Here is a 19,349-nt window from a genome sequence, read left to right as displayed (position 1 = left end):
TTGACATGTGCAATTCGTTTCGTTCCGAATTCGTTTTTTTTCGACAAATTCTTTCATTTGGAAATATTAACAAATTTTTCTGAAAATTAGCACATTTGAAAATCCGAAAATTCAAAAGAACAAAATTTTAAATTTAAAAAATTCAAAAGAACGAAAATCCCTTAATTTGAAAATTCTAAAATGCAAAATAATAACTTACTAACTATTATTAACTATTAAATTATAGGTATTGGAATTTCCTTTCAAATTTGGCTGTTGGTGAACGTAACAAATACAAATTTATCCGAAATTACGAAATACCCAAAATAACGAATGCTGCATCTAAACGAATGGAACAAATTAACCACTTGACCACTGGGCACTTAAACACCCTTAATAACCAGACCAATTTTCAGCTTTCGGTGCTCTCGCATTTTGAATGACAATTACTCAGTCATGCAACACTGGACCTATATGAAATTTTTGTCCTTTTTTTCACACAAATAGAGCTTTCTTTTGGTGGTATTTAATCACCGCTGGGTTTTTTTTTTTTTTGTGCTATAAAAGAAAAAATACCGAAAATTCTGTAAAAAAACGAATTTTTCTTTGTTTCTGTTAGAAAATTTAGCAGATTAGAAATTTTTTCTTCATAAATTTTGGCCAAAATTTATACTACTACATATCTTTGGTAAAAATAAGTACAAATTGGTGGATATTATTTGGTCTTTGTGAAAGTTATAGAGTCCACAAGCTATGGTGCCAATATCTGAAAATTGATCACACCTGAAGGACTGACGGCCTATTTCAATTCTTGAGACCCTAACATGCCAGAAAAGTACAAATACCCCCCAAATGACCCCTTTTTGGAAAGAAGACATTCCAAGGTATTTAGTAAGAGGCATGATGAGTTTTTTGAAGTTGTCATTTTTTCCCACAATTCTTTGCAAAATCAAGATTCTTTTTACTTTTTTTTTTTTTTTCACAAAATTGTCATATTATCAGGTTATTTCTCACACACAGCATATGCATACCACAAATTACACCCCAAAACACATTCTGCTATTACTCCCGAGTATGGTGATACCACATGTGTGAGACTTTTACACAGCGTGGCCACATACAGAGGCCCAACATGCAGGGAGCGCCATCAGGCGTTCTGGAGCACCCAGGACAATTCTGACATTTCTCTCCTACATGTAAAAATCATCATTTATTTGCTAGAAAATTACATAGAACTCCAAAACATTATATATGTTTTTTTAGCAAACACCCTGGAGAATACAATGGTGGTCTTTGCAACTTTTTATCTCGCACGGTATTTGCGCAGTAATTTTTCGAATGCTTTTTTTTGGAAAAAAAACTGTTTTGTGCTTAAAAAAAAAAAAAACACAGTAAAGTTAGCCCAATTTTTGCATAATGTGAAAGATGAAGTTACGCTGAGTAAATAGATACCTAATATGTCACTCTTCAAAATTGCACACGCTCGTGGAATGGCGGCAAACGTCGCTACTTAAAAATCCCCATAGGCGACGATTTACATTTTTTTTACTGGTTATATGTTTTGAGTTACAGAGGAGGTCTAGGGCTAGAATTATTTCTCTCGCTCTAACGTTCGCAGCGATACCTCACATGTGTGGTTTGAACACCGTTTTCATATGTGGGCGGGACTTACGCATGCGTTCGCTTCTGCATGCGAGCACATGGGGACAGGGGCGCTTTAAAAAAAACATTTTTTTTTTATTGTTCATTTTACTTTATTTATTTTAGTTTGACATTTTTTTCCCCAAAAATAATTTTTTTGATCACTTTTATTCCTATTACAAGGAATGTAAACATCCCTTGTAATAGGAATATGGCATGACAGGTCCTCTTTACAGTGAGATGTGGGGTCAATAAGACCCACATCTCACCTCTAAGCTGGGAAGCCTGAAAAAAAAAAAAGATTCTGGCTTTGATCGTATTAGCGATTCGGTAGAAGCACCGGAGGGCGGAGGGCGGCGGGAGATGTCTATGGCTGGGTATTGCAGGGTATCACCGACTATGGCTGGGTATCTCAGAGCATGGTGTTGCAGAGTACTGCGTTGCAGAGCATTGCAGGGTATTGGCGGGTGTTGCAGAGCATTGCAGAGTGTTGCAGGGTATTGGCGGGTGTTGCAGAGCATTGCAGAGTGTTGCAGGGTATCGGCGGGGGTTGCAGAGCATTGCAGAGTGTTGCAGGGTATCGGCGGGGGTTGCAGAGCATTGCAGAGTGTTGCAGGGTATCGGCGGGGGTTGCAGAGCATTGCAGAGTGTTGCAGGGTATTGGCGGGTGTTGCAGAGTGTTGCAGGGTATTGCAGAGCGTTGCGGAGTGTTGCAGGGCATTGCGGAGTGTTGCAGGGCATTGCGGAGTGTTGCAGGGCATTGCGGAGTGTTGCAGGGCATTGCGGAGTGTTGCAGGGCATTGCGGAGTGTTGCAGGGCATTGCAGAGTATTTGCAGGGAATTGCAGAGTAATGCAGAGTATTTGCAGGAAATTGCAGAGTAATGCAGAGTATTTGCAGGGAATTGCAGAGTAATGCAGAGTATTTGCAGGGAATTGCAGAGTAATGCAGAGTATTTGCAGGGAATTGCAGAGTAATGCAGAGTATTTGCAGGGAATTGCAGAGTAATGCAGAGTATTTGCAGGGAATTGCAGAGTAATGCAGAGTATTTGCAGGGATTTGAGGGGTTAATTTTCGGTGAGCAGCGATGTGGGCACTGCAGATGCAGCCCACATCGCTGCTGACACCGATCTCTTCCCCCTCCGCTGTACCGATCGGTACAGAGAGGGGGAGGGAGGAACCGGCGTCATAACATGACGCCGGCTTGTTTACAAGTGATCACTCCGTCATTTGACGGAGCGATCACGTGGTAAACGGCCGCGATGAGCGGCCGTTTACCGTGATTCGTGATGCGCCGGGTCCACTGGACCCAGCGGTCACGGATGCTCTCGTGTGCGCGCCCCAGGGGGCGCGCGAGAGCAGAATTCTAGGAGGCCGTTAATTAACGGCCTCTTAGAGTTAAACAACCGCCCTGATGCCGTTAATCGGCAATGGGCGGTTGTTAAGTGGTTAATAATCATTTTTTTTTTATTATTTCGTATTATTGTTACTTTCCATTCGTTATTTCGGGTAATGCCTAACTTCGGATAAATTCGTATTCAGCACTTTCACTAAAAGCCAAATTTGAATGGAACTTCCAATAATTGAATAGTTAGTTTATTTCTGATTTTTGTTCTTTCGCATTTTCAGATTTTCATTCTTTCTTATTATTGGATTTACATTCTTATTTTAGAATTTCAGATGTTTATGAATTTATTCGAAATAATGAATGATACGAAAAACAAATGAAACTAAAACAAATTTTTCGGCAGTCCACATGTCTTGGTGGCCTAATTCCAAAAGTTTTAGAAGTGTTCACGCTTCTTTTGACATTTAGAGTGATGTCAGCTGACATAAGGTAACTGTTTTGTGGCATAATACAAAGGTAGAGGTATGTTTATAGCCTCCATCTGTTGTAGACACACTGGGGCTGATTTACTAAATGCAAATCCACTTTTCTCTACAAGTGCACTGCAAGTGCATTTGGAAGTGCAGTCACTGTAGATCTGAGAGGAAGCTCTGAAATGAGTGGAAGCTCTGCTGATTTTATCATCCAATCATGTACAAGCAAAAATGCTGTGTGGTGTGTTTTTTTTTTTTTTTATTCCTTGCATGTCCCCCTCAGATCTTCCAAGTGCACTTACAGTGCACTTGTTGTGCAAAGTGGATTTGCCTTTAGTAAACAAACCCCACTGCCCCAGTCTCTTGGTATTATTCTCACTAATGCACTGATGGAAGCATTTAATTTTGTTAAGCCACTGCTACATGGTGCCAAAAGTGGGATTTTATGTCTGTTATCGTTTTCACAACACGTGCATTTAATTAAAATATTGGCTGATAGTTTAACAATTTTTTGCTAGAATGGATAAATAAAGAGTAACAGGCTAAAGTACTTGGCTTTCATGTAGAAAATGCTGCTAAAATCCTAGGTCATGTCATCTCTATCAAAGGGAAGAATCCAAGTTTAGGCTGTCTGATCATCTTTTTCAGCAGAAATCATAATACCAAATACTTACAATGGGCAAAAATAATTCTGGTTGGCCGCATGCCAAGTAAAATCACCTTTATTTCAGGAAGCTTATTTCTTTGAGCTGTGGTTCCTCTAAGGGGATGATATAAATACAGTTTTGGAGTACTCGTGCAGGGTGAGTGGTTCAGGTTAGAAAGGGGAAAACTGACTTACAGGGGTTGATTTACTAAAACTGGAGAATGCAAAATCTGGTGCAGCCCTGCATAGAAATCAGCTTCTATTTTTTTTTTTTTTTAATTTGTTTTGTTTTTTTGTCAAAGCTTAATTGAGCAAGCTGAAGTTAGAAGCTGATGGGTTACTATGCAGAGCTTCACCAGATTTTGCACACTCCAGTTTTAGAAAATCCCCCCCCCCCCCACAGTTTTCTCAGGATGGGCAAGTCCTTGTAAGTCCTCATATGGGATCTGGTATTCGGAGCCTCAGAGAGACTTTGGGTGAGAGAGCCTCCAACCCTGACTGCAGAGACTCTAGCCCTAACAGGGCTAACCCACCTGCAGGAGAGGCCAGAAAAGGAACAGGTAGCAGCCAGTAGGTGTCTGTAAGATAGAGTGGAGCAGGACTGGCTGATGACTGAAACACATTTGCTGAGCTTCTGGGACATTTCTGAATTCCTGAGTAGGCAGGAAATTGAAAAACCCTTTGGTGGAATGGAGTAGAGACGTAGGGGACATAACATTGTATTTAGTTTGAATAGGAGATGCCGGGAAGGACTCACCTTCGCTCTCCACTATGAAACCATGCCCTGTTTGACTGTTCACATGTTTTATCTATGCCATTGTTATTGTCTGTGATACCAACTTGTACTTTTCTTATTTAGTACATCAAGTCTTGCTTGTTATACCTTTTTCTTTGAAAATTAAATAAATATTTTATGGAAAAAAAAAAGAAAAACCCTTTGGTGTGACAAGCTTGTGATGGTGGTGAATCGAAAGCTTATTTGTGTGTATCAAAAGTTTAAACAGATTTGCTTATGCCAAGCAAGCTGTTTTCATTTAATATTTTAGTTGGTGATCCCAGGCTCCCCATACCACAGCACTTTCTTACTATTTATTTATTTATCCATTTTATAAAGTCCATTCACTTAGGTTTTTAACTTTGATAAAATCCCCACTCTAGGTCATTTAGGGCCACAGCAAGCATCCGTGGGTGCTAGACCACCTTAAGTACAAATGTAGGCTGCATACAGCACTTGTCAGTGTTTAATAAGTTAAGTTTTGGAGTACTCAGGGGTTCTCACCCACGCAGGTTTAGGGGTTCAGGTTACAAATGGGAAAACGGACATAAAGTTTTCCCAAGACTGGCAAATCCTTGTAAGTTCTCATAATTGATCCGGTATTCACTTAGGGTGAGAGAGAGGCAATTCCACTAAAGACCTCATGGGAATGTAGGCTGCACCTCTCCCCCCCCCCCCCCCAAATACCTCAACAATGACACTTAAAGTGGTTGTAAACCCTCCCCCACAACTTTGTCCCATGTAAATCAGCATAAAAAACCCTAATGAACATTGCTTGTAGATATCTCCTTACTTGCTTAGTATTGTTGTAATCCTTGTTGTTCTGTAGAATGAAGTCACTGAGCATGCCCAGATCTCCCCTGATTTAAGGCACACTCTATGTGCTTATTTATCTGTTATCAGGACTTCCTACGGCACAGCACTGAACTCTGCTAATCACTCAGAGCTTCCTCCTACACACCATGTGACCTCACATACAGTCTAAACTTGGCCATTACTACAGTCTTATCAGCTGAAGCTGATAAGTCTGACAAAGGGAAACATTAGACATCAGCAGTAAATACTATGAAATAAACAAGTAAGCTATGAACAGGGAAGCAGGGTTGCCATAGAAACGTTGGATTGAGAAGGAGGCTTGGTTAACAGTACAGGAAGTGCTCAATCTAAGGGCAGAAATACACTCCACTGTGGACTCAGAAAACAATACTTAAGATGGCGCTGCCTAACCCCTGGAAATTTCTATCCCATTACTCAAAGAAATATGTAGAGTTACCAATTCTTCCATATTTTTCTCAGAATTTGAGTCTATTTTATTTAAAACTGCATTTGTGTTAGCATTTTTTGGAGCAATGAGAATTTCAGAATTGTTAACAAAAAATAAGAGGTCAAGTTCGGGTTTATAAAAACACCATGTTTTGGTTTATAGATCAGTTATAAATATAATTATTCCTAGTTTTAAAACGGATTCAGCAGGTAAAGGCGTGTGGATCTCCCTTTATAGTTGTGGAGATGTGGATATTTGTCCGTTACGGATTGTAAATGATTACATGTTGATAAGGCCTTTTAGTGAGGGCCCCTTTTTGGTTCATTTAGATGAATCCACCCTCGCTAGATACCAATTTAACAGAGTTCTGAAAAAATGCTTGAGGAAGTTAGGTCTACATCTACTTAATTTTACATTCTATTCCTTTGGAAAGCTTGATTCAATTCATCAGAATCTCTAAATTAGGTTCCATAGATGGTCTGGACATACTTGAACTTCCTCATTTGCGTTGGGCAGTAGCTAACAGAATTTGCATATCTGTAACCGAGATAAGGCACCTGCCATTTGAGTCTCCTTGCCTGGCACATGTTTTGCTTTTAGCCATATGTTAAAGCGTAAGCATAGAAAAACTAGGTATCTAAGTAATTTTATAACAAACTTAGATTTTGTTGATAAACCATTAACTGCATAAATAACTCCCTTATTGTCAGAGTTAATTCATATTCTTTTATTGGCAAATTTCTCACCCTATATCCCTAATGCTACTACTAATGGGAATAATTATAATAGAAAAAAGAGGAAAGCCGCGCTTAGCAAAAAAGAAATTATAAAAAACTAAAAAGAAGCAGCAACCCAAATGTTATACTACATTTGGCATGAAAGAAAAAAGAGTGGGTTGCGCTACAGAGAATTACTAAACAGAGAATACACCTACTTGAAAAAACTCACAAAAACATTGACTTAATAGTGTGTCAATACTATGCGGGAAAATTTAGAGTGCAACGAAAAGTTGCGACTAGAAATTAGACAATCATATAAAAATAGAAAATGCTAAATCAGTGAAGGTAGCAAATACACCTTAATATGGTTTCAAAAAAAACCACCCTTAATAACAGTGAATATTCAAATGAAAATATGATGTGAACCTGAAAGAAGTATAACATCCAATGGCCCGTTGCCTTAAAACATTAGTGAAACATGGATATGAAAATAAATTATAAACATAACATAAAGTGTTGCAATGTTCAAAAAGTCCATATGAAGTCTCTATTTGCAAGGTATTCCACAGTGAAATGGTGACAGCATAAAAATCCAAAACGAACGTGACTCGTGCTTAGCCTCCACCAAAGAAATTACTGCCGCTTACCAAAAATGAATGGTTCCTTATTATAGAGAACCATGCAGAGCAGATGACTGATTCCCCCAGTCCAGGGTTTTCACGAATGGATGTGAAGAAACTCCGGAACCCATTCGCCTCTCAATTCACTCCCGTTCACAGGTTTGCATGAAAAGTAATAAGACTCACAATAGTGTAAAACCCAAGTATATCTTTAATCGAACGTAAGAGACAAATGCGCACTTACAGAAATGAAGATAAAAACGATCATTTCAGCTGACGCCACCATCTCGTGTTGTTTGGTTACGGTATAAAGGGCGCGAATCGAGACCGGCCGGCTCGGTTTTGCTGAAACAATCGTTTTTATCTTCATTTCTGTAAGTGCGCATTTGTCTCTTACGTTCGATTAACGATATACTTGGGTTTTACACTATTGTGAGTCTTATTACTTTTCATGCAAACCTGTGAACGGGAGTGAATTGAGAGGCGAACGGGTTCCGGAGTTTCTTCACATCCATTCGTGAAAACCCTGGACTGGGGGAATCAGTCATCTGCTCTGCATGGTTCTCTATAATAAGGAACCATTCATTTTTGGTAAGCGGCAGTAATTTCTTTGGTGGAGGCTAAGCACGAGTCACGTTCGTTTTGGATTTTTATGCTGTCACCATTTCACTGTGGAATACCTTGCAAATAGAGACTTCATATGGACTTTTTGAACATTGCAACACTTTATGTTAAGTTTATAATTTATTTTCATATCCATGTTTCACTAATGTTTTAAGGCAACGGGCCATTGGATGTTATACTTCTTTCAGGTTCACATCATATTTTCATTTGAATATTCACTGTTATTAAGGGTGTTTTTTTTTTAAACCATATTAAGGTGTATTTGCTACCTTCACTGATTTAGCATTTTCTATTTTTATATGATTGTATAATTATAATAGAACTATGCTCTTAGTGGCTTTAAGTTGTATCCATCTATCTGGCCATACACCGCAGCACCAGCGTTTATTCCCTATTGCAGAAAAACCACAAGACCCAGCTGCGTCTGTATACAATTCCAGGTCAAATGAAAATACAAATTCTTCCTGAAAAAATGAATGCCCATTGTAAATGTCAAAGAATTTCATCCAAACCAGAAGGTCTTCCTTAATCTCTAATGATAACAGTGGCGGCCCGTCCATAGGGGGCGCCCGGGCGCCGCCCCCCCTCCAGGCAGTCACAAAAAAAAAAAAAAAAAAAATGAAAAAAAAAATATTTTTTTTTTTTGGAAATGGCCCTTTAAAAAAAAAAAATGAAAAAAAGTCCTTAAGTGCACTGTGTACGAGCGCCGGATACAGTGCAGCGCTGGACACAGTGCACTATGTGAAGACGCCACGTCAACGCAATCACAAGATTGCAGACGCGGCGCTTCATTTGCGGGGTTTTAACCCGCCTTGTGGCGCTAGTACAAATGCCGATCTGCATCCGCCCGGCGCCCATAGGTTTACAATGCTATGGGTTTGAGTGACAGACTAGTTAGCCGTCACTTCCGGTCTTCCCCGACGGATCAGCGCGCCGAGCGGAGGAGGAGAGGAATGTGAACTGCTGCTGGCCTGCTGCACTGTGAAAAAACAAGGTACTGTGAACATCTCCTCTCATCACATCACAAGATTGTATCACATTTCCACAATCGCTCAATTCAAGAGTTCAACTGCAGCGATCCGTTCATCAGCCACCTTAACCCTTCCCGCTCTACCAGCAAAAGACAAATCATTCACGTATTTTACTGCTCTTAGTGTTGCTCCTATCTAATTTGGCAACCTATTTTAGTATGACCCTGGAATGAAGAAAATGTATGTTTATTGAAAAATCCATGAAGTTTAACATGACACGCAAACAATCGTGCTTAGACAAATACACATTAATGAAGCAAAGTAAATAATTATTGATCCGTCTGCAGAAAAGAGTATCTACAGAGGAAATGTGTGCTGCTGTTAAAAGCTTAAAGGGGAATTCCAGCCTATAATGTGTTGTTAAATGAAAGGAGAAGCACAGGCAAAGCTTGTTTGGCTGTACTTCTCCTGGAGTCCTGCGGATCAAAGGGGTGCAGTTTGTTCTGCACTCCTGTGACCCGTTTTCAGCAGATAGCGGGCTGCAGCTCGCTGTCGGCTGATGCCACACAGCCATACCACCCAACATTTTGAGATAAGAAAGAGGGACACCTACTAAGCAACGCATGTAGGCATAGGACACACCCCCTGCCACATCCCCTTAAAGAGGAAGTAAACCCTGATGAGTTTACTTCCTCTTTCATTCCCCTAGTGTTAACCCCTTCCCTGCCAATGACATTTTTACAGTAAACAGTGCATTTTTATAGCACTGATTGCCGTATAAATGCCAATAGTCCCAAAAATATGTCAAGAGTGTCCGATGTGTCCGCCATAATATCGAAGTCCTGATAAAAATCGCAGATCGCCATCATTACTAGTAAAGAAGTAATAATAATAAAAATGCTATATATCTATCCCCTATTTTGTAGACGCTGTAACTTTTGTGCAAACCAATCAATATAAGCTTATTGTGATTTTTTTTTTTTTTTATCAAAAATATGTAGAAGAATAAATATCGGCCTAAATTGAAAAAAAAAAATAGCTTTTTTTTAAAAAAAAATTGGGATATTTATTATAGCAAAAAGTACAAAATAATGTGTTTTTTTCAAAATTGGCACAATTTTTTTGTTTATAGCACACAAAAATAAAAACCACAGAGACGCTCAAATACCACCAAAAGAGAGTTCTATTTGTGGGGGGGAAAAAAGGACCTCAATTTTGTTTGGGTGCAGCGTCGCACGACTGCGCAATTGTCAGTTAAAGAGGAAGTAAACCCTGATGAGTTTACTTTTCTGTTGTAAAAAAAAAAATCACTGATTTGTGGTACTTTTATTGCATTCTTTAACAGTTGGTTTAAACATTGACATTTTCAATATTTTATCCAGATATATAATCTGTCCTGTGATTCTGGGGCTGTATACCCTGTCCTGTGATCTGAGCTGTATACTCGTGACACTATGGGTGGAAGGAAGTGGAATACAGGGGACGGATTAGGTGGATTACATAAGGGGCGTGGTTTGTGAGAAGTGGGAGGGGCCAAAATGATGGGCGGGGTCATGATGGGCGGGGTCTTGCGCCCCCCCATCCAAAAACTTCACCAGCCGCCACTGAATGATAATCTGATGTGGGAAAATTGATTTTTCAATCCAGACATGAATAAATATAGGCGACGAGAGAATATGCTGCACACTGGCATGACTCTGGTCACAAATGCCAAGACTCCTAATAATGACTGAAGTTCTTTTTAATAAGAAAATTTCTTACGTCTTAGAAACCAGGAAATCATGGCTTTGATTTTTCTAATTTTTATCCAAGGGCAATTTAAAATTCTAATAATTCTGTATCTATTTTTATCCCTAAAAATTCAATAGATGTAGAAGGGAACATGTTTTTTTTTTTTTTTTTTTTTTTTTCTGCAGCTAGAGGAACCCCAACATTTTCAGCGATGTCCCCAAACTATTGCAGCATAAGAAAGCAAATAGGGGAACGAGCAGGACCGATGAACAAAAAGTCATCAAGGTAGTGTAAAATACCTTCATGACCTGATTCGAAAGAGACCACCCATTGTAGAAATGAAGGGAGGGAGACGCATGTCATAATAAAATAGATTCTCAGAAAACATACCTAATGAATTATATGAAGCCGGGCTAATTGGCAGTAGTCTGAATGCTGATTTAAAAGGGAAGTAAACCCTTCCAAACAACTTGGACCTATAGGTAAGCCTAGATTAAGGCTTACCTGTAGGTCCAAGCAATATCTCCTAAACCTATATGGTTTAGGAGATATTTGCCCGAAAATGGGCACCGCTGTCTACGGCGCATGCGCCGTAGACAGCGGCGCGCAGGCGCACTAAATGCGGCAAATCCAAGAATGGATTTGCCAAATTTGTCGACTCCCGTGCGCATGCGCGGGAGTGACGTCATCGCGGCTTCGCCGTATGACAGCAACGGAGCTGCGAGGCGCGACTCCCGTGCGCATGCGCGGGAGTGACGTCATCGCGGTTGCGCCGCTGTCATTGGTCGGAGCTGCGAGACGCCACCAGCAAGATGGACGCGGCGGACTACAGGGATCAGCGGCGACTTCGCTGGCTCCTGTGTCAGGTAAGTGACACATAATGAGCTACTATGCGATGCATAGTAGTCCATTATGCTTTACCTTTGCAGGGAAAAAAAGAGGAAGTAAACCCATCAGGGTTTACTTCCTCTTTAATATCTGCTTTAGCAAGTAATGCAGCTTTTTACAAAATTTCTTAATATGATAGATGGCATCCTCAAAAGTGCAATAAGAAAATGATGATAGACATTCATCAATCTCACCATTTAATGATGAACCGTTAGGGAATGAGAGATGATGGATCAAACGGAATGAGTTTGGCTCCTTTTTGGGAACAATCCCCAAGGGGGGTATTCTGAAATTTGAAAATGGCGGGGTATTAAACGGTCTAGCTATTCTCCCTGCCCTAATTTCTCCATGCAATTTTTCCTAGATAATATGAGAAAAGTTCATAACGGATTTTAAATAGTTCACTAATACACATCCATTTCCTTTAAATACAGGTAAAGGGGGAAACCCCTAGATAAGCCATCAGTTACAAACTTGGCTGTCTCCTTATCTGGGTACACTTCCAGTCATTGCTGCATGCTTGGCAGATTCACTGGAGTGTAAGCTTTTGGCCAGATTATCTCTGTGACCATGAAAAGTGGTGCTTCTTTCAAAAAATATAAAAGTAAGGGATGAGGTCCTGAGCAGTGAGAGCATTCATGCTTCTATTTGCATGGACAGCTGTTTAGGATAAAAGGCTTTTGCGGCAAAATTAAATTCAACCATAGACCAATATCCTTATTACCTCACTTTAACCACTTCCCGACCAGCGCACGACGATGTACGTCGACAGAATGGCACGGGCAGGCATATTGGCGTACATGTACGTCCAATATTCGTTGCCGCCGTGCCATCGGAAATGCGCCGCCGGCGGCGCGCTCCCGCGCTGGTCGGGACCCCCGTGAGTCCGGTCGCGGGACCCGCGGACTCGATCGCCGCGGGCATCCCCGCGATCGTCTCACGGAGCGGCCGAATGGAGGAAATGCTGTATAAACAACATTTTTCCATTCTGCCTAGCAACTAGTGACGCTGATCTCTGCTCCATGTGATTGGAGCAGAGATCAGTGTACACTAAATGAAAGCCCAACCCCCCCACAGTTAGTAACACACCCCTAGGAACACTTAACCCCTACACTGCCACCCACTGGTTAACCCTTTCACTGCCAGTGTCATTTACACAGGAATCACTGCATTTATATAGCAGTGATTACTGTATAAATGACAATGGTCCCAAAAATGTGTCAAAAATGTCCGATGGGTCCCCCACAATGTCGCAGTCACAATAAAAATCGCAGATCGCCGCCATTACTAGTAAAAAAAAAAAAATAATAAAAAATTATTAATAAAAATGCTATAAAACTATCCCTATTTTGTAAACGCTATAACTTTTGCGCAAACCAATCAATAATCGCTTATTGCGATTTTTTTTTTTTACCAAAAATATGTAGAAGAATACGTATCGGCCTAAACTGAGGGAAAAAAATGTTTTTTTATATATTTTTGGGGGATATTTATTATTACAAAAAGTAAAAAATAATGCGTTTTTTTCAAAATTATCGCTCTATTTTTGTTTATAGCGCAAAAAATAAAAACCGCAGGGGTGATCAAATACCACCAAAAGAAAGCTCTATTTGTGGGAAAAAAAGGACGTTAATTTTGTTTGGGAGCCACGTTGCACGACCGCGCAATTGTCAGTTAAAGCGACGCAGTGCCGAATCGCAAAAAGTGGTCTGGTCTTTGACCAGCAAATTGGTCCGGTCTGAAAGTGGTTAAAGAAGGTTAAATAGATAATTTTTGTCTAAAAGATTCATCATACTGGTACCAGCCTAATCCACCAAAGCTTCTGTAGGCTTTCAGTACATGTTCCAGGTGCTGGAAAAGGCCGGTACAGTATTTGGGATGGTTTTTCCCCTAGAACACTAGCATAAATAGTAAAAGCCTGCAACCAATTTTGGAATAACAGCCACAGACCTACATCTCTCTTCATCAGGCTTATGGTCAGATTTTTTGTCTCTTCCGTTAATAAATTCTTTAGCAGAGGGAAGTAATGACAAAAATGTCTACAAACTGCCCTTTCCGTACCTTATCTTTAACCGGAGCAGAAAGGTGGTATCCCAATGGCAAAATTTCGCATGGCAATGTTTTTCAAACATGACCCTGGAACTGAAGAATTAGTAATATTAAGTTCAGCCGGCAATGAATTACTAGAAATGACATTAGCCGCAGAGTAAAATGTAGCACTGTTAGGTTTGTAAATGTGACAAATGCTATCTAGACCATACATTTGCATAATTGCTATTCTCATTAATAGGTGTATTAACGCTATCAGCTAACCTGGATTCCATGTTATTTAACACTTGTGATAACTCACCCTGACCGCTAGATGTTGCTAGTGTGTTAGCCTGTGTTGAGTAAGGCCGCGTACACACGCGCGGACTGTTCGCCCAACTTTGTCCGTCCAACAGTTTCGGCAAACAGTCCGCTCAAACTTAGCATGGACGGACATGGCCACACACGACGGACGAACAGTTTGCCGAAACCGTGCGCGATGACGTGAACGGCACGTACGACGGGACGAAAAATACGACGTCCTATACACTGCATTATAGCTTTCGGCGTGAAAACCCTTTCTGAGCATGCGTGCAACTTTGTTTGACGAACAAGCCTACACACGGGCGGACTGTTCGCTCAAACAAGGTTTCAGCGGACAGTTTTTCGGAATTTCCGAAAAACCTTGTCCGTCCAACTGTCCGCTGAAACTGTCCGCTGAAAGCCCACACACGAGCGGACTGTCCGCCCAAACACTGTTCAGCGGACAAAGTTGGGCGAACAGTCCGCCCGTGTGTACGCGGCCTTAGTCAGGTGTTGCTCACCAAAGGCTCCGGTGGACACAATGGAGGTTATTTACTAAAGGAAAATCCACTTTGCACTGCAAGTGCACTTGAAAGTAAAGTCGCTGTAAATCTGAGGGGGACATGCAAGGAAAATAAAAAACAGCATTTTTAGCTTGCACATGATTGGATCATAAAATCAGCAGAGTTTCAACTCATTTCAGATCTACCCCTTAGATTTAGAGCAAATACACTTCCAAGTGCACTTTCAGTGCACTTTCAAATGCACTTGCAGTGCAAAGTGCATTTGCCTTTTGTAAATAACCCCCAATAGGTATTTCTTGTTCACTTTGACAGGAATTTCTTGCCTACCAAGACACGCACTGGGTGGGATATGTTGAATAATAATTCCTGCTGAAGTTGCCTCCTCCTCAGCCATCCTAGTGGATGCTGCTCTAGTCGCCCGCCTCCCTCTGCTCCTGGGCGGCGATGGGGATAATGTTCTCCTCCTCCTCCTTTTTTCCCTAAGGCAGTTTTTTCTATTTACCGCAGAATTAGGCGCCTCTTCCGGCGGCGCCATTCTGGCTGCTTCTTCCCCCAGAGAGGTATGCAGCCGAGTTGGTGGGCTCTGCTGGTTCTGCTGCCAGATTTGAGAGCTGTGAGTCACTGGCCTGCCCCTGCTTGGACAGCTGCTAGGTACCTCTAATGCCTCCCATCAGTCCGCTTCTTGTACTTTCCCTTGCTGTCGTTCCATTCCTCCCATCTCTAGGCACCACTACAGCCATTCTTCTCCACCACTGTTCCTGGCCTGCTCCAGCACACGCCTCAGAGTCTTCATGGTCAGGTCAGCAGCAGTTCAAGTGACAAAGCCCCTCTGAGCTTGTTGCTGACTCTGACCAACTGGTAAGGAAATTCCCATGGGGCCAGCTTTATATAATGAGCTCCTTTCTGGAATGTTCTAATGGGTCATGTGACCCTCTAGAACATTCCCGGTGGTCATGTGACGTCCTGCAGTACTTCAGCATCACATGACCCGGTTTTATCTTTATCTTTTTTTTTTTTTTTTACTACACATGCAGGAAGGGGGGCGCCACATACCCATGCTGAGGGGTTCAAATCATTAAGCCCTTTCAGTCCATTCTTTGACAAAACGTGCATTGGGCAGGGCCTACACGTGACGCCTTTATGCTCTCTGACTGCCGAAAAAACTGTGTCTGGAGATTGCCTGCTCGGGAAACCATTCTGTGCATCTTTTAGTGCGATTTTACTGTGGAAAATATGTAAGTGCACTTCTATTATTAAAGATACATATTGCACTATAAGATGTAGTTTACTTGTTTTACATTACATTGCTGGGAGAGCTCACAGCAAGGGGATGAGGACTGACCGGAAGACATCCTGGTTATTTTAAATGCACTGTTGAACATTTATTATGATCCACACTATCTGATAAGCAGCCAACCTTATCTTGTATCACGGGTGATTAGCATTGGATGTAACAACAATCTATTTCTTGGATTACTATTTACTTATATTTATTGGATAAGAGCAGCATTCAATTGCACTTGGATATGGGACTATAGTAAATATTATGGAAAAGTGTAGCGCTTTTTTTTTTTTTTTTTTTATTATGGCATATTTAATGCCAGTATAACAGGTGCATATATTCAATAAACAATATCAATGTGAACTAATACGCACACCATGCAAACTTTGCTGTATGCAATTATAAAGCAAAAAACAAATGTCCAAAAAATGAAATGGTGAAAATTATAAAAAGAATGTGAAACAGGTAGAAAAAGTCACTGAAATGTCCGTGTATGACACAATTATGTGTAAACGATCCTACACCTCCTCCATAGAAAGACCGTGCAGTCACCACGTGAGATCCCTCCACCAAACTAAATGGACGCTTACCAGACTTAATGGATCCTACTCAAATTTATATTTGGAGGATCGCATAAGCTTGTAGATATATGTAAACTCCTTTGGTGTTGCACTTTTCTGGAGGGATTTCAAGTATGGCTATTTCGTTCACAAAGATGACATGTCTCCACCCATATAGATCCACATGGATAATTGAACACATATAAAGAGAAGCAGGGACCACAATAGTGTAATTCCGTTTTTTCGTAAAAACAATTTAATAATAAATTATTAAACTCACATGTATACAAAGGATTTAAGCGCTTTTCGATATAAAATCAGGCTGCAGTGAAGTCCCAAGATATGGGACTATACACCTTATATTTTTTGAGATGTTGCACATGAATTAGCCTTTTTTTTAATTTCTTTTTTAATTCATGATTTGGGACTTATTATTTGTTTATAGGATTTGAATATTGATTTCATTATGTTGGTGTATTTTTTATGAAATATAAATTTGCATTTCAAATTTTTGCACTTTTATGCATTGAGATTGTTATCCATTTTATGATAGTTTTTCTTAATGTTGTATTTGTTAGCGCCATTCTATTTCATTTATTTATGTACAAAACGGATTTAGGTTTAGGCTGCTTTTATGTTTTAAAATCTTCCCCAGCGCAGAATTAGTTTTGTTTTTTAAACACAGATATTACTTATCTTGCTCATTAATGGTGTGTATTTTTTTTTTTAAAAACAGATGTAGCCATTTAGGGTAAATAAGCACCATTCAGAAAATGTATGCAGTATAGTAAATGTTAAACAAGGTACACATTAATGTTCCTTGTAAATGGCCATGTAATTGTGATATTCAATTAGCTACATTGATCTTATTAGGGTATTCTGTAGAAGCAGACCTGCATATAATGTTTAAGTAGCTGTCACCAGTATCCTTAGACTAAATGGTAAATTATTAAACTGTTTGGCTAATGGTTTCCTTTGTTACAATACTGTTACAATTACAGGGTCGATAACAAATTTAATTCTTCGTGAGAAATGCAAATATGGCAGTTATATTAGTGTTACTTATATTCTATATGATTATTCAACTGATTTCGTTTTTAATAACATAGCAAATATTTTATGAGCCTAGAAAAATGCAGGATGTGCAACGTTTAATGAGGTTTTTTTCTAAGTATACATTTTTTATTATTATTAAGAAGCACATTACAGGCAAGGCACAGATACAGTATGACATGGAGCATCCATGGTATAATAATTCAGATTTTTCTGTACTCCATGTTCCTGTTTCCTCTTGTTGCAGTCCACTTAATGCTATTCAGTTGTAAGGTGGTTGCTGCGGTGCAGCCACCAGCATCGTGGGATGTTCTGTCAGCTAAGGAACAGCTATCATATTGCAGTCTGGGCCATCTATTCCCTGTCCCATGTGCGCTCCTAGTTCAAGGATAATGGATAAAGAGGAAAAGAGAAAGGGTAGTGAAGCTTCAGGAAGCGAAGATGGGTGTGGAAAGTATGAGAAATCGGGTATACTGATAGGTGGGAAAAGGAAGGGGTGAGGGGGGGAGGGGATGTAGTAATGGAATGGGGGGTCCTGCAGCAAAATGACTATATTCACTAGTGACGTGTCTGTTTCAGGTGGTGATTGGTTTCACACTGTCCGAGGAATGTCACTCCTTCATCAGATAATAGGAACATGTTCCATAGCCTCCATGTCTCAGAGTACCTCTCTTGTTTATTTTGGCTTGTGAGGATTAAGTCCTGTGATTTCTTAATGTCTTCAATCGGGGCACGACCAAAAAATATGAAGGAGTGTCCCACATTCTACCCGGCATCTCCAGCATCTATCCGTGGTGTTCGGGTAGAATTTGTGTAAAAGCTGAGGTGTATAATACCACCTAGTCAGTATCTTATAATTGGATTCCTGGGTTTTCATACAGATTGACGATTTCAAGGAGAATCTGAGTATGTTTTGTACTTGATTTGTCGTGAAGGATCGTTCTAGGTCAGCCTCCCATTTCTGTAGAAATGAGAGGTGTGGTTGGTTGGTTGGAGGGGGGGGGGGGGGGGGAGTTAAGTAGCATACACGTCTTGGATAACACTTGTGACAATGGCCCCTCATCCTGACAGTAATCTTCGAAAGTTGTCAGTGTACGGTTAAAGCGGTCCGGGTTTGCTAGAGTGTGTAGAAAATTATTAATGAGGTTTATAATGGTTTATAAGAATGAAGAGAGGCTTTTAATTTTTCTTGGAACTACAAGTCCTGGGATAACTAGGAATTTGTAGGATTGTAGTTATACAGCAGCTGGAATGTTTAGTTTCATGAAGACTAGGTGGTGGGAGGATAGCATATCCATTCATTAATGTACAAGGTGTTATAGCTCTCCAGTGTAGACTGCTTACCCCCCAACTGCTAAGTGTGGCTCTCAATTGTATAGATTACACATGACTATGGTCAGCTCTGCTGCCACGGATTGTAGTTTTACTTGGAGTCCCTAACAGGGATACACACAACATCCATTCACAAAAGTTTATTGGCAGTTTCCTTATATGCAGGCTGTGCTCACTATTGGGTGGGGGGCACAACCAACACTTAAATACATTATTAATATAAATATTAAACAGCCAAACCCTAGCAAAAAATGTATTATTATTAAAAAAATATTATTATTAATAATAATAATAATGTTATTTATTTTGTGTTATGGTTAGGGGTTAATTATATATTTATTATTACATAGTATTCATTTATTGTATTTATGATTATTTTTATTTGTGTATTTTACATGTATTTAATCATTTATTAATATTAGTAGTATTAACACCCTAACCCTAGCAAGAATACAAATAATACAATAAAATATTAACCCCCAATCCTAACCCTAACCTTAAAGGGGTTGTAAAAGCAGAAGATTTTTTTCCTATCTTGATGCATTCTATGCATTAAGATAAAAAAACATTTACCTGAGATCCCTCTCTG

General features: G+C 40.0%; 1 protein-coding gene across 1 annotated transcript in view; it reads left to right on the top strand.

Annotated features, from left to right (window-relative positions):
- The window catches only part of FKBP7 (FKBP prolyl isomerase 7), a 44,420-nt gene that overhangs the window by 19,758 nt on the left and 5,313 nt on the right, over positions 1-19,349 (top strand). The gene's annotated exons all lie outside the window — the stretch shown is intronic.

This window comes from Lithobates pipiens, unplaced genomic scaffold (assembly GCF_037356315.1).
Source record: "Lithobates pipiens isolate NorthernLeopardFrog02 unplaced genomic scaffold, aLitPip1_a1.2 Scaffold_22, whole genome shotgun sequence".
NCBI lineage: Eukaryota > Metazoa > Chordata > Amphibia > Anura > Ranidae > Lithobates > Lithobates pipiens.
This window is presented reverse-complemented; position numbering and strand designations above follow the sequence as displayed.